At 38.7% G+C, this 12788-nt stretch overlaps 2 non-coding genes across 2 annotated transcripts; both read left to right on the top strand.

Annotated features, from left to right (window-relative positions):
- Positions 1–1550: 1550 nt before the first annotated feature.
- Positions 1551–1622, top strand: TRNAE-CUC (transfer RNA glutamic acid (anticodon CUC)). The gene has a single exon. It is a non-coding gene; the product is annotated as a tRNA-Glu (tRNA).
- A 2476-nt stretch (positions 1623–4098) lies between these two features.
- TRNAI-AAU (transfer RNA isoleucine (anticodon AAU)) lies at positions 4099–4172 on the top strand. Its single transcript has one exon. It is a non-coding gene; the product is annotated as a tRNA-Ile (tRNA).
- Positions 4173–12788: the final 8616 nt, after the last annotated feature.

Raw genomic sequence — 12788 nt, 5'->3', positions numbered from 1 at the left:
GATTCTGGCACCGAAAAATGAGTGTGAACAAGATCAACGGAAAAATCCTAAAAATTATTCCAGGAGACTCCACATCTTAAAATCGGTTGACACGGCACAGACATTTAGTTCTGTATCCTGCAGAATTTCTGAACTCCTTTGGATATTCCGGGTGTGCCACCACACAATTTGACCCTCAAAGTCGGAGCACCTATAATGCTTTTAAGAAATTTGGACACACCGAGACTCTGCAATGGCACCAGACTCTGCGTGAAGAAATTGCATCATTGAAGCAACGATTCTAACTGGATGTGACAAAGAAAAAGAAGTCTTCATTCCACGTATCCCAATTATCACCGAAGAAATGCCATTCACTTTCAAGCGATTACAGTTCCTGATTCGTTTAGCTTTTGCCATGACAATCAACAAAGCGCAAGGCCAGTCGTTAGCAGTATCAGGTATCAACTTACTTGAGCCCTCTTTTTCACACGGACACCTTTTCGTCACCTGTTCGCGTGTAGGTAATCCAAAAAATTTGTACATCTACACACCAGATGGGAAAACAAAAATATTGTGTATCCACAAGCGATTGCCTGAAGATTTTAATTAAAATATTTAAAAATAAAAGTAATTTTTTCTTACTTGATGCAGAAATTTTTTTGATTAAGAAATAATTAATAAGCTATACAGATATAAATTTTTTACGGGGCGGGCAACGTCGCCGGGTATCAGCTAGTAGTATATAAATTGGCAAGCTAACAGTACGGAAGGGGGGGGGGTTAAGATTGTTGGTTGCTCTGGTCCGTAATAGAAATCTTAAACAAGTATTTTTTGAACGTGCTCTTTTAAAATAAAACATCTCGCGTGTCTTTATTGTTTTTCGAATATTCCGAGGTGGTGTCGTTCTGATTTACCCCAGATTATCGAGACTGCTTCTGTATAAATTATACATGCTCAACCCATGATCCGTGGACCAAATGTGACCCTCGAAGTCATCTGATGTGGCCCGCGACCCCATATTGAATTTTGTATAAATGAACTATATAAGCGGCACATTTCCTGATCACTTAAGTGATCTGCGACGCATTCCCGGATCACTCAAGCATCCCGAGGCATATTTACAGATCACTTGCCCTGCGGCTCTGTTCCAGATCTATTTGAGTTGCCCGTTAAGCGTTTTCACAAACCATCACTCTCTGATATAATGAATTTTTTCTCTCCGGGATTGGCTTCAGAAGGGGGTGACAGAAAAAAATATTTTTTGGAGGATTCCATTTTCTTCATCAAAAGGAAATTGTTGCTCATTTTAATTTCTTTTACGACATCATCGTCGGCATGATTGACCTGTATTTAGTCCGTAATCCCATTGAATCGATTTTTTCGTGATCCGATTCCCTTGCCCTCACCAACGCTCTCCTCTCACTGTTTTCCTCATCACCGTTTGGATTTGTTAGGAGTTTTTTCAAAAAAAAACCCAATTTTAATTAATTTTCGCGCTTCTACCTTTCAATAAAAATTTTATTTCGTGTTTGATTAATGTTTTATTCAAAGCTGTTCTATCCTCGAATAACTCCCACATGGTCTAGTGGTTAGGATACCTGGCTCTCACCCAGGAGGCCCGGGTTCGATTCCCGGTGTGGGAAGAATTATTTTCTTTCTGCAACCAGGAATAGTGCGTTTTTTGCTTATCATTGGAGCCCTGACGTTTAAGCAGTAAAAATGAACAAAAAATACTCGACCTTTAGACAACTAAACTTAAATCAGTATTACTCAGTGGTCTATTAGACGAATGTTTAATAATCTAAAAAAGGCGTTGAAATAGGCATTTATGATTTTTGTAAGAATTGGAAAATCTCCATTTGTACTGGAGATTTTGCCTTAACTTTCGGACTCCACTTATCATTGTCATTGCAGTTGAAGTGGCCACATCTCGGGAATAAAACTACTTTTTCCCAGACGTTCATTAATAAAAATTGAGTCACGGATTTCCGAGAGGAATTATCGTTCGTGATTAACGTGTGGTGGTCCGGACGTTGCCCGATTCGGACAGCTGCTAACGGTTGCGGTCGCAATTAACGGAAGGACATGATGAGAGAGGATGCATTATGGCCACCCACGTGAGCTACCAAATGAGATGATCATGCACGTAACCCCTTCGACCGCCGATAAATGAATGACATGTATATATTTTTTGAAATATATGAACACTAATCATGACGGCTGGCTTCTTGTAGTCGTGAGTCGCATCTGCTCGATTATATATGGAATTATAATTATTTTCGGGGCTGGACCGTTAGCCAGACCGGTAGTCGATGAATGAAACGTGACGTTTCGATTTTTTTCTGAAGACCAAGACCCTTCGCGAATTCATTAATTATTATTGGGCCACGATTTTGAACTTGATTATTATTCATATTTGCTTTGAAGAGTAGTTAGGCCTATATATGTGTGAACGTGTGAGAAAAGACGTCCCAGCACCGAAGTAAAGAAAAACAGAGGAGTGATGGCCGGTAGCAAATGCTTCATTTACGACTGTTTCGGCTTTTGCCAACCGCATTAAAAAGAGAAGCCTCGGCTGTTTATGCACGCTGGCCGATTTTAAAATATTGCACGTTTTATCATCGGTGATCCAGAACCCTCTTAGCGCATGGCCTCATGATAATGGGATTTGGTAGCAGAGCCGCAACTAGGTGCTTGGTCAGCCGGAGCGAGCACGCCTTTTGGCGCCCCGTTATTGAAGGAGAGGTTAAAGGATGAGATTTGCGCCCTTTCCGTTCCGATGCCCCTGTTCCTCCCCGTGTTGTGGTCCTATGTGTTTGGTACATTGATTTTTGTAAGTATGTAAACTGGTAAGTGGGAACTTCTACCCCCGATGCTGTTAAGATGGCTCTGTCGGTACCTCATTAGGCTGCCTGATTTCCGCATGGGAAAGCGGGAGATTCGTCCTCGTTCTCAAATCGTGTGCGTGGGCCCCACTAGGGCGGGGCTGACAGCGCTTCAGCCCTGGGGGACGAGACAATTCTCACCATTTTTTTGTTTTGTAAACGCTATAAATTCAATATAGAAAGTCCCATGAAAAGTCTGGTCTGGGGGCTCCGATCTAGTATGGGGGGAAGGGGCATGCCCACCTGGGCCAATACCTTCTATAGACACTATCTATAGCAGGTATTGTCTGCGCGGCCTGAGGCTGTGCAGAGAGAAACGATCATAGAAATTAGATCTGGTTAAAACTTTCGCAAGTAAGCATTTCTGTCCAAGTCCTCTAATATTCAGATATCAAATCTTCTTTCTTAGGGTTTTCCCCCCACCAATCCAAGAGAAGGATGTAGGTAGATCTAGTGCCCCCGAGCGCTGATTCACAAAAATCACTTTGCCTGAGGGCCGATGATACTCTTAAGACAACCTTGACGATGTATTCATGGGCATAACCCCCCCCCCCCCCCATTCAGTGCCGTCTTAAGGCATGGGCCCCACCCGGGGACCTCAAGAGAAAAGGGGCCTCACAAAAATGAGATCTGGTTGAAATTCTCAAGAATTTGCCTGGTAGGGCCTCAGAAAAATTACTTGGCCCGGGGACCCATGATGCTCTTAAGACGGCATGTCGTTGAAAGAAGCGGGAAACTTGTACTTTAAAATTCCGAATGGTTTTTTTTTTTTTTTTTTTTTCGGTGAATGGAATCAAAAGGTGTTGCGAGATATACAATATAGATGGCAGCAGCATCATTCCGTGAGATTGGCAACATGCGTGATAGCGATGTCGTTGTGAAGAGCACGGGGTCATTCATCCTTAATATATTTTTTGATTGAATATATTGTATTTATTCTATTATTATTTTCCTTTTAGTCGTTGCTCAGAACATATTTTTTTTTCCCTTCCTCAATCATCACGTTGCGTTCGGAAATAAAAACCATGGAATGCGCCCCGAAAATATGAAAGTACGGGAAAATAATTTAAAGAAATTCTTTTTTTTGGTATTTTCTGGAATCGGCCACTTTCCCGTCCATAAAATATCCACACGCAGGTTTTGCACATGAATAAAATCACCGACACACTTGCGGCTAAATCACATATTGGAAGTATATTTTTTTTAAATACGTTGGTTTGGCAACGTGTTTCAAGGCCCGTTAGCTCAGTCGGTTAGAGCGTCGTGCTAATAACGCGAAGGTCGTGGGTTCGATCCCCCCACGGGCCACTCATTTTTAGCGTTTTTTTTTAATTATTCTACTAACAAATACTGTAGAATTGCGCCGCAGTTAGTTGGTTACGAGTTTGCACTTGTGAAAATTATTTAATTTTACGCATTTGTATGCATTTCAAGTCAAAATATGCATTTTGTATTTAAACCCAGGCTCTTTTTTTTAGATGCTCGAATGAAATTTGTAGGTAGATTTTTCTGTCTCTCTTCTTCTTCAGCCTGGTGGGAAGGCTCCAGAACATGATTTGACCCTGAGGCCACCCGGGGGCCCAAACCTCACAAAAATCAGATCTGGTAGAAATTTTCGAGAGTAGGCATGCAAATTTGTCTGGTGGGGACTACGAAAAATCACTTGGTCTGGAGCGACCCTTGAAGATCTTAAGACGGCCCTTATCTGGCCACCACGATGCTGTTAAGACTATATACCGAGGGAGACCTCAATTGAATCGCTTATTTGAGGAACCCTACAATTTGAGGAACAAAAAACTTCGGTATTCAATTTACACTGGTTTCTATCAGTTGATTAATTGACGCTTCGTTTGGTGCAGAAAAAAATACATTTTTGAATAACTGTTGCAAAAAAGCAAAAATGATTTTATTCCCCACTTGAAGCAAATGAAGACCAAATGTAAAGGGGGGGGGGGGGGGGGAGAAAACTAGAAACTTTTAAAAATTGATTTTTATGTATTAAAGTTTCTATTTTGTGCAATGAACTGTAAATTAATGTAAATAAAGTTGTGAAAAAAATTTTCGTGTCTGTCATCCTCTGTTGTGTTTATGTGTACAGTGAATCTCGCTTATAACGTTTTTCAAAAAAAACGTCACGACAAAACATTGTAAGCGGGGAAAACGCTTTAAACGGGAAATCTTAATGAGAATCAGAGTTGAGATCACGAAAATAAGTCGTACTGAGCAGGATCGACTGCATATCATCTGATAAACAGAAGACAAAATGTCAGTCACACGTTAGAATATTAAAGAAAAATATCATTTTTATTCCTAGCAAACTTTCAGAAAAATTTTCGAGTATATTTTTCAAATCGGCATATGATTTTTTTTTTCAGTCATATACAGTGAAACCTCGTTACAACGATTCCGTTTGCATTTGGTTGAAAATAAATATTTATACAGAGTGATTCAAAACTCAACGTAAAACTTTTAGGGGAGGTAGAAAAAACAAAACAGAATCACATGGGAATGTATAACCAGAAACCCCAACCTGATCAGCTGTAGGATAAACGAAGATGCAGAAATTACCAGCCAATAATGGGTGCAAAAACTCTTTACTTAGCCATACTTTACAAGAGGACAATACATACGAGTACGTGTTAAGTTTCGCAACAAGCGCTCAAAGTTCTTACCATCCAGTTATGCACAATTTTTTTTTTTTTTTTTTGATACATTCCTGTGTGATTCTGTTTTGTTTTTGTGTTTTCTACCTCCCCTAAAAGTTTGTGCGTTGAGTTTTGAATCACTCTGTATACATTTCAATAGCTTGTGAAATAATATTTTGAGTGAAGATGGACTACTCGCGTGATGTGACGAACAGCGTGCGGGGGCCTTCTATCTCTAATAGAGATGGCTGTATACTCCTATTTGGCGTCCTTGAAATATTCGTTTAGTACAGAAACCAGTTAGTGCACTGCACTGAAGGGGTTTCTGAAATAACTAATAATAACTGAGGTCTGTGCCTCCTCCCTAACAGCATCGTGGGGAACCCAGCCAAGGGCCGTCTTAAGAGCATCATGGGAGCAGCCCCCCCCCCCCCCCCGGGTCAAGTGGTTTTTCTGAGGCCCTACAGACAAGTTTACATGTTCACTCTCGGAAATTTCAACCAGATCTCATTTTTGTGAGGCCTCTCTTCTCTCGAGGCCCCCAGGTGGGCCCATGCTTTAAATTATGTTCTGGGGCCTGGCTGAAGAGAAGAAAAAAGTCTGGGTTTAAATACAAATACATATATGCATTTGCATATTTTGACCTTTTTGCAGTATAAATGCGTAAAATTAAATAATTTTCATCATAAGTGCCTGTTTTTGAAGTTTTACGAAAGCTGAATTTTTAAATTTTTTCAAATGCATAACATACCGGTTTTTCCTCCCACACATGAACAATGACCAGTAAGAAAGTGTTTGTATATTGTGTAAAAGATAAACAACATTTTGAGAGAGAGAGAGAGGTAAATTTAGTAAATCACTAAAAGTACTTATACATACACACAAGGTGGTCATAAAATGTCACCCTGTATGCATTTTTTTTTATAACCTGTCCAATGTACGAGAACCTAGCGGCCGTATATTGTTACCGTTTGAGAACATTGGTGGTTAAAACTTTTGGTCTTTTTTTTTCTTGATTAAGGCGAACCAGTTACTGTAAAAAGAAATGCATAACAAATTAAAGTAAACACCGCTAGCAGGGTGATCAACTCACCCTCATTTCCGAGGAAATTTCGCATTTTAGCGAGTTTTAGCTTCAGCGTAGCATTAATGCGATAAAAATTAAAAATACTGTATAAATAGGGCCATAAGTGCTAGCGGCCCCTTTATTTCATCAACCGTCCTTCTTAGATGTATGATTCCAGTTTTAAAAATGCTCAACAGGCGTTCAAAAATTACCTTTTACAGTGAAACCTGTATAAGACGGAACGTCAAGGGAGTGAAATTATTTTCCGTTTTAGACAGGTTTCCGTTTTATAAAAGTGCACCTAAAAATATGCATACAGAATGATTCAAAAAAGATGGGGAAAACTTTAAGAGGTGAGAGTGCACACCAATACAAACAATTGTCATCAAAGAATGCATGGTCTTAACATGAAACGGCAGCTCCGCAAACGTTAAAACGGCATTCCTGTTGAAATTCAGCGGGAGAAAAAGAACACCATGCATGCAAATGTAACCTGGGGAAGAAGAAGAAACCGTATGCAAATTTGAGTCACATAGAATAAAAGGTACTTTGGTAATACTGAAAAAGCAGACATTCACTGTGACGCAGATTTGCATACGGTTTCTTCTTCTTCCCCAGATTACATTTGCATGCATGTTCTTTTTCTCCCGATGAATTTCATCAGGAATGCCGTTTTAACGTTTGCGGAGCGGCCGTTTCGATTTAGATCTCATGTTAGATCATGCATTCTGTGATGACAGTTGTTTGTATTGGTTCACGTTTTATGCAAGAACTTTTACAAAAGTTTTAAAGCGTAATCCCTGCCTTATACACTATAAAAATTTGATAAAATATCTTCTTCAAAACTTGAAAAATGCAACCAATAAGCGTATCGGTTACATCCGAGTGAATGGAATCAACAGGCTCATTGGTTGTTTTCTTTTCAAGTTTTGTAAAATATCTTTTGCCAAACTTTTATAGTGTAACCTGGCCTAACTACTATAAACCAACGAGTTTTAAACAGAGACAGACATATTATTTTGAATTTTTTTATGTTTGTTGTTTCAAATTAATATGCATTTGAAATTGCATATTTAATTCGTTAATTGTTACAATTCAATATATAAAACGTCCTCCTGAATAGCAATGGAATGAACTTCTGTCAAAAAAGTGAAAAATTTTTAATATTTGAAATAAAAAATTACGAAAAATTGCATACCTTTTTTAAAATCGTCACAATGAGATCAACAAGCAACAAACAAACAATTTTGTGAAAGAAAGATCTACATCTCTGTGTAACACTTAAATTTTACTTTTCTTCAGCCTCTTATCACCTGCAGTTTTGCGTTGCTTGTGCGGCTGGCGGCCATCTCTACCCTGAATGCAGCTAAAAACACAAGGTATTCCTAAAATTGTGAATAATATAATTCAGTCTCCCTCACCAGAACTAGTTTTAAATGGAAATTATCAACTTTTTCCTAAGAAACAGGAGTTTACCTTACAAAAGTCATTTTCGTTATAAACGAAATGCTCTAAACGGGCTTTCAATAAATCTGCTCCAGAAAAAATAGTGAGCGTTCGTCGATTTTCCGAGAAGTAAAAGAGTTCCCTAACAAAAGGGAAATAAATCGGTACGACTTAATTTTTTCCCATTCAAAGGAAAAAAAAACTTGCACTTGGCCAAAAATTATTTCCGTTTCATCAGGTTTTTATCTGAAAATAGACTAAATATGCCTTCCGTTTCCGCGTTAGGTAATTTCCGTCTTAGGCCGGCATTACACTATAAAAGTTTGATAAAAGTCCTTTTATAAAACTTGAAAAATGCTACCAATAAGATCATCGGTTGGATTTTCTAGAATGTAACCAATAATCTTATTGGTGGCATTTCTCAAGTTTTATAATAGGAAAAACTGTTATAGTGTAATCCCGGCCTTAAAGAAGTTTCCCATAATGGAAAAAAACATTAATTTTCCACTGGACTATTACTTTGTTCCGCTCAAGACAGGTTTTCGTCTCATACAGTTCCGTCTTTCCGATTACACTATAAAAGTTTTATTAAAGTTATTTTATAACACTTGAAAAATGCAACCAATAAGTGTATCGGTTACATCGAACTTTTATAGTGTAATTCCGGCCTTAACAGGTGTCACTGGCCAGTTTTGAGAGTGAAAATACAGTGTGTAACAAAATAAAAAATCTAAAGTTTTGTGCGCACACCCGTTCTCTAACTTCTAATTAGAAAGGTGTTGCCCTGTCTCTCCTGATGCCAAGGAAAACAAGAACTTATGTTTTCAAGTGCAATTCAAAAAGGTATTTGAATTCGAAAAACGGAGAAAATTCGGAAAAGAACATTGTTAAATGCGGAAAACCCGTTTTACCCGCATTTAACGCCGTTCTTCCCAAATTTCCTCCGTTTTTGAATTCGAATATCTCAGCGAGATTATATATACATAAGTTATGTTTTCTCAGGTTTCATACATATTTTGCGATTTTTGAACTTTGGGATTTTTAGTGCATATTTTAAAATTTTTAGTACATATTTTGGAATTTTTCATACATACATATTTGCATATTTTTAGAGCCTATTTCGCCACTATTTTTAGTGCATATAATCCGAACTCTAATCATAATACTAGATCATATTGGGGGGGGGGGGCAGGTGGAGCCCATGCGTTAAGATCTTCACCTTGAGTGATCTGTGGCAAAATTAGACAACTGTATATATACGTTACTTATTATTAAATATAGGAACTTATTCAATCAATGAGTGAAGCGTAATGATTGAAGATTTGTACCGTTGAAGGCCGGTTGCTCCCGCTGGCGAGAATTTCAACGGGGAGATTTCAACCCACCACCATATACTGTATGAACTGAAGATTAGTTCATTCAATTCTGAATTTTCATTATTATAATTTTTTTTTGTGTGTGAGCATATTTCAGAATTTCTGACACCCCAAGTGTATACAGAGTAAATTTTTTCCAACCTAAACTTGGGACTCGAGGGAGGTTCTCCAAAAATGTTTTTTGGTGGGCCTCCGAACTAGTAGTGGAATGGCTCCTCCATGTGTCAAGGTAGGCTTCGTAAGCACGTACATTTCGTTTGTAACAGGGTTTCGTCCATCATCGGTCTAGACTTTTCTATCTTGCATTTTCAGACGGTGCAGCGGGACATTTGCGATAAATTAGAATCACGTGATGAGACAGAGATTTTATCGACGTTACCGCCGCAGATGACAGCTATAGAGTCGGCCTCAATAGCACGAGTTTATGTAACCACTGTATTCTGGAATAATATATAGACACGCGTCGGTTTCCATTTTTTATTTCTTTTTATGATTGCGTAACTATTTTGCAAACAGCAAGTGATGTATAACCCGCAAGAAGTGTTGGGTTTTTTTGTCTTTGAATTCACTCAGATTTCGATTCTCTGGTGGTAAGATCACTAATATATATATGCGAGTAGACTACATACACGGTGTATATTCGTATTGCAGTTAAAATGATATTGCGCGGTGTATGTAGTACCCATTTTACTATTGCGCGGTGTATGTAGTACCCATTTTACTATTGCGCGGTGTATGTAGTACCCATTTTACCTGGACCGTGGCCTCGTTGTTGAGACTCGTCAATTATGCTTTAACTCTTTCTGTGGAATGAATCGCCCACCCTGTTCTGATTTTCATTTTGTGTTGATATTTCATTGGAATGACATTTGACAAGAAATACTTCTTCATGACCCCGGTCTATAGCTATTATGTGGACAGCTTACTTTTACCCCCACGGGTGAGTTGTGCCGAAGAGCGAGCATGGGTGTGTGAAATTGGTGCTGCCATCTATATAATTCAATCTGTGAGTGCAATGATTTAATTTTTACTAACGACCGTGCTGATGTGAGGATATAATCCGGGTCCTCGCGATCTCGATGTCCACACATGTGACTACTACATTCACCTCGTACACATTCCTCTGCGGACTTTCTAACGAATGTGTGTTCTGAGTGCATGCTTGGCCCTAACGTATTTATGTTACCGAGTTGCGCTTGTTTAACGTTCATGCTGCCATCTGTCTTCCATTTTTCTGAAGTAAAGATGGAAATACGTGTATTTTCATGTTATGCCAGTATCGTGTTGTAGTCTGCCTGCTCTCTGCGGAGAGACTTTTTCAAATGCGAGACCGGCTTGAATTCGCACCTCGAAGCTGGAAAACCGCAAAAAACCAACTTCAGCCGACCACCACTGTGCCGTCAACGGGGTTCGAACCTGGATCCTCAGGACGAGAGTCCAGCACGATGCGCACACGACCGCACAGCGGTTGTCCACGTGACTGCAAAGCGACTGAAAGGAATTTGAAATAATAGTTTTTCCCTCTTCGAAAAGAAAAAAAAAATCAACCCTCTTGTTTGGCTGTTTTCTGATTGTAGTATTACTAAGCAAATAATCATTTCTCTGAGGAACTTCCAACAAATTGGCGCTTTCCAGAAAGCGTCATATAGTGTTGTGTTTATGCATGTAATCACAAATGTAGGGATTCCTACTTTTATACGTTTGGCTGGGCTAGAACAGGGGCTCTCAAACTTTTTCCACCCGCGGAGCCCCAGCGCAGTTTAACAAAGAATCTCGTCGAAAAAAACCTTTGAAAACCCTGAGAAAGGTTAGCTGCGCACCAGGGTGCTGGGGCGTACAATTCGAGTACCCCTTTGTTAGAGCATCAGTTTTCATTACTGATATTTACATTTTTACAATTTTATACTCATCTTGCACGTTTACAATTTGGGTAGAATAACTAAAGAGTTTAAACGGCAACCCAAATGAATTATCATATTCAAATTTCCCATTCAAGAATTCACATTATTGCTTACGTTAGATTTACAGTGCTCTTCTTCTGATGCTAATCGTAAACAGTGCTCGCGCTACCAGGAAAGGGTTGAAGACCTATCTGCTTCAGGGCGTTCGATATATATATATATATATATAATTGCATCTCCGGAATACCTCACAACACTTCTCACCGATCTCATGGCACCTTAGTGAGCCACGTCTTGGGATTTTGGGAAACACACACTGGGTTAATATTAATATATTTTCTAATCGCATATTCATTATAGACCTCTTTCCCAAGCCAATAATTTCGACGTTTGCAATCGACGATTGACATGCTTTTTCGAGAAATATCTAACTATAATCTGTTACATAAGTTTCTGTTCGCTTTGTTTTTCCTTCCGGACTTCATCAGTGTTTCATAATTTAGTTCCAAAAAGTATATACACAACAACATATCTTCGGAGAAAACTAATTTTTTTTTTTGGTTCTTTCCCACCTAATTTTCGTATCGGAAGGAAATTGAAACAAATTCGAATGTTTCGCAATTTAAGGCTTATATCGAGGGAATATGAAATGATCAATCATAACGGGTTCAAAAACCTTCCTTAGAGTTGTTAAACGAAGAAGAGAGAAAGAGTCCGTTTTCCTCGTTCCTTTTCTCTTGATTTGTGTTTTTTTTAATTAATCAATTAATGACGATTACTTTTCCCCCACGTTTGATCGTATTAGGTGCTATAATTCCTTTTAGCTTCCGTGTTGAATCTAATTTTCGAAGCAGTTCAGATGCGACTCGGAATTCTTTAACGCCAGTTTTTGATTTCATTTTCATGCCCTGACTGCAATATCCCGATGCAAAATGACAAATTAAACTGCTTGAATAAAATACACCAGTGATTCCCAAATAGGGGTGCCTGGAACCCCAGGGGTTCACGGTCCAATTGTAGAATTATAAAAAAAATTCTAACGAAGAAATGGTCCCAAGGTGACGTCTTCAAAAAGTTTGAAAAAATTACCACTGATTCTACTCATTTAAATATGTACACAGGTATAAAAAAAATCCGGTGGAACTATTGTAGATCACTAAAAAAAGGAGTAAATATTCATATTTGGAACGCCAATACAGGCCAAGAATGAATTTAAAAATCTCACAACTGTAGAGCGTCAGAGTGACGTCATTCAAACAACACATGATCAAGTACAACCACGACCACCTAGATAAATAATAGGTTACATAGGAGGTCGTGGTACAACACAGCCAAAAAAAAGAGGGAGAGAATAGAAATAACTCGCTTTTATAACAGAGGCTGGAGGAAAGAAAGGAACAGAAAGTGAAAGAAGTTCTTTATAAATAAAATAGCCAAGAAGCTCAAGGGGTGATGAGTAGCCGATTATTATCATTTCCTAATAATTTTTG

The sequence above is a fragment of the Pholcus phalangioides genome, unplaced genomic scaffold, assembly GCF_987345545.1.
Source record: "Pholcus phalangioides strain wild (caught in Gottingen) unplaced genomic scaffold, Ppha-v1.0 ptg000015l_1, whole genome shotgun sequence".
Taxonomy (NCBI): Eukaryota; Metazoa; Arthropoda; class Arachnida; order Araneae; family Pholcidae; genus Pholcus; species Pholcus phalangioides.
This window is presented reverse-complemented; position numbering and strand designations above follow the sequence as displayed.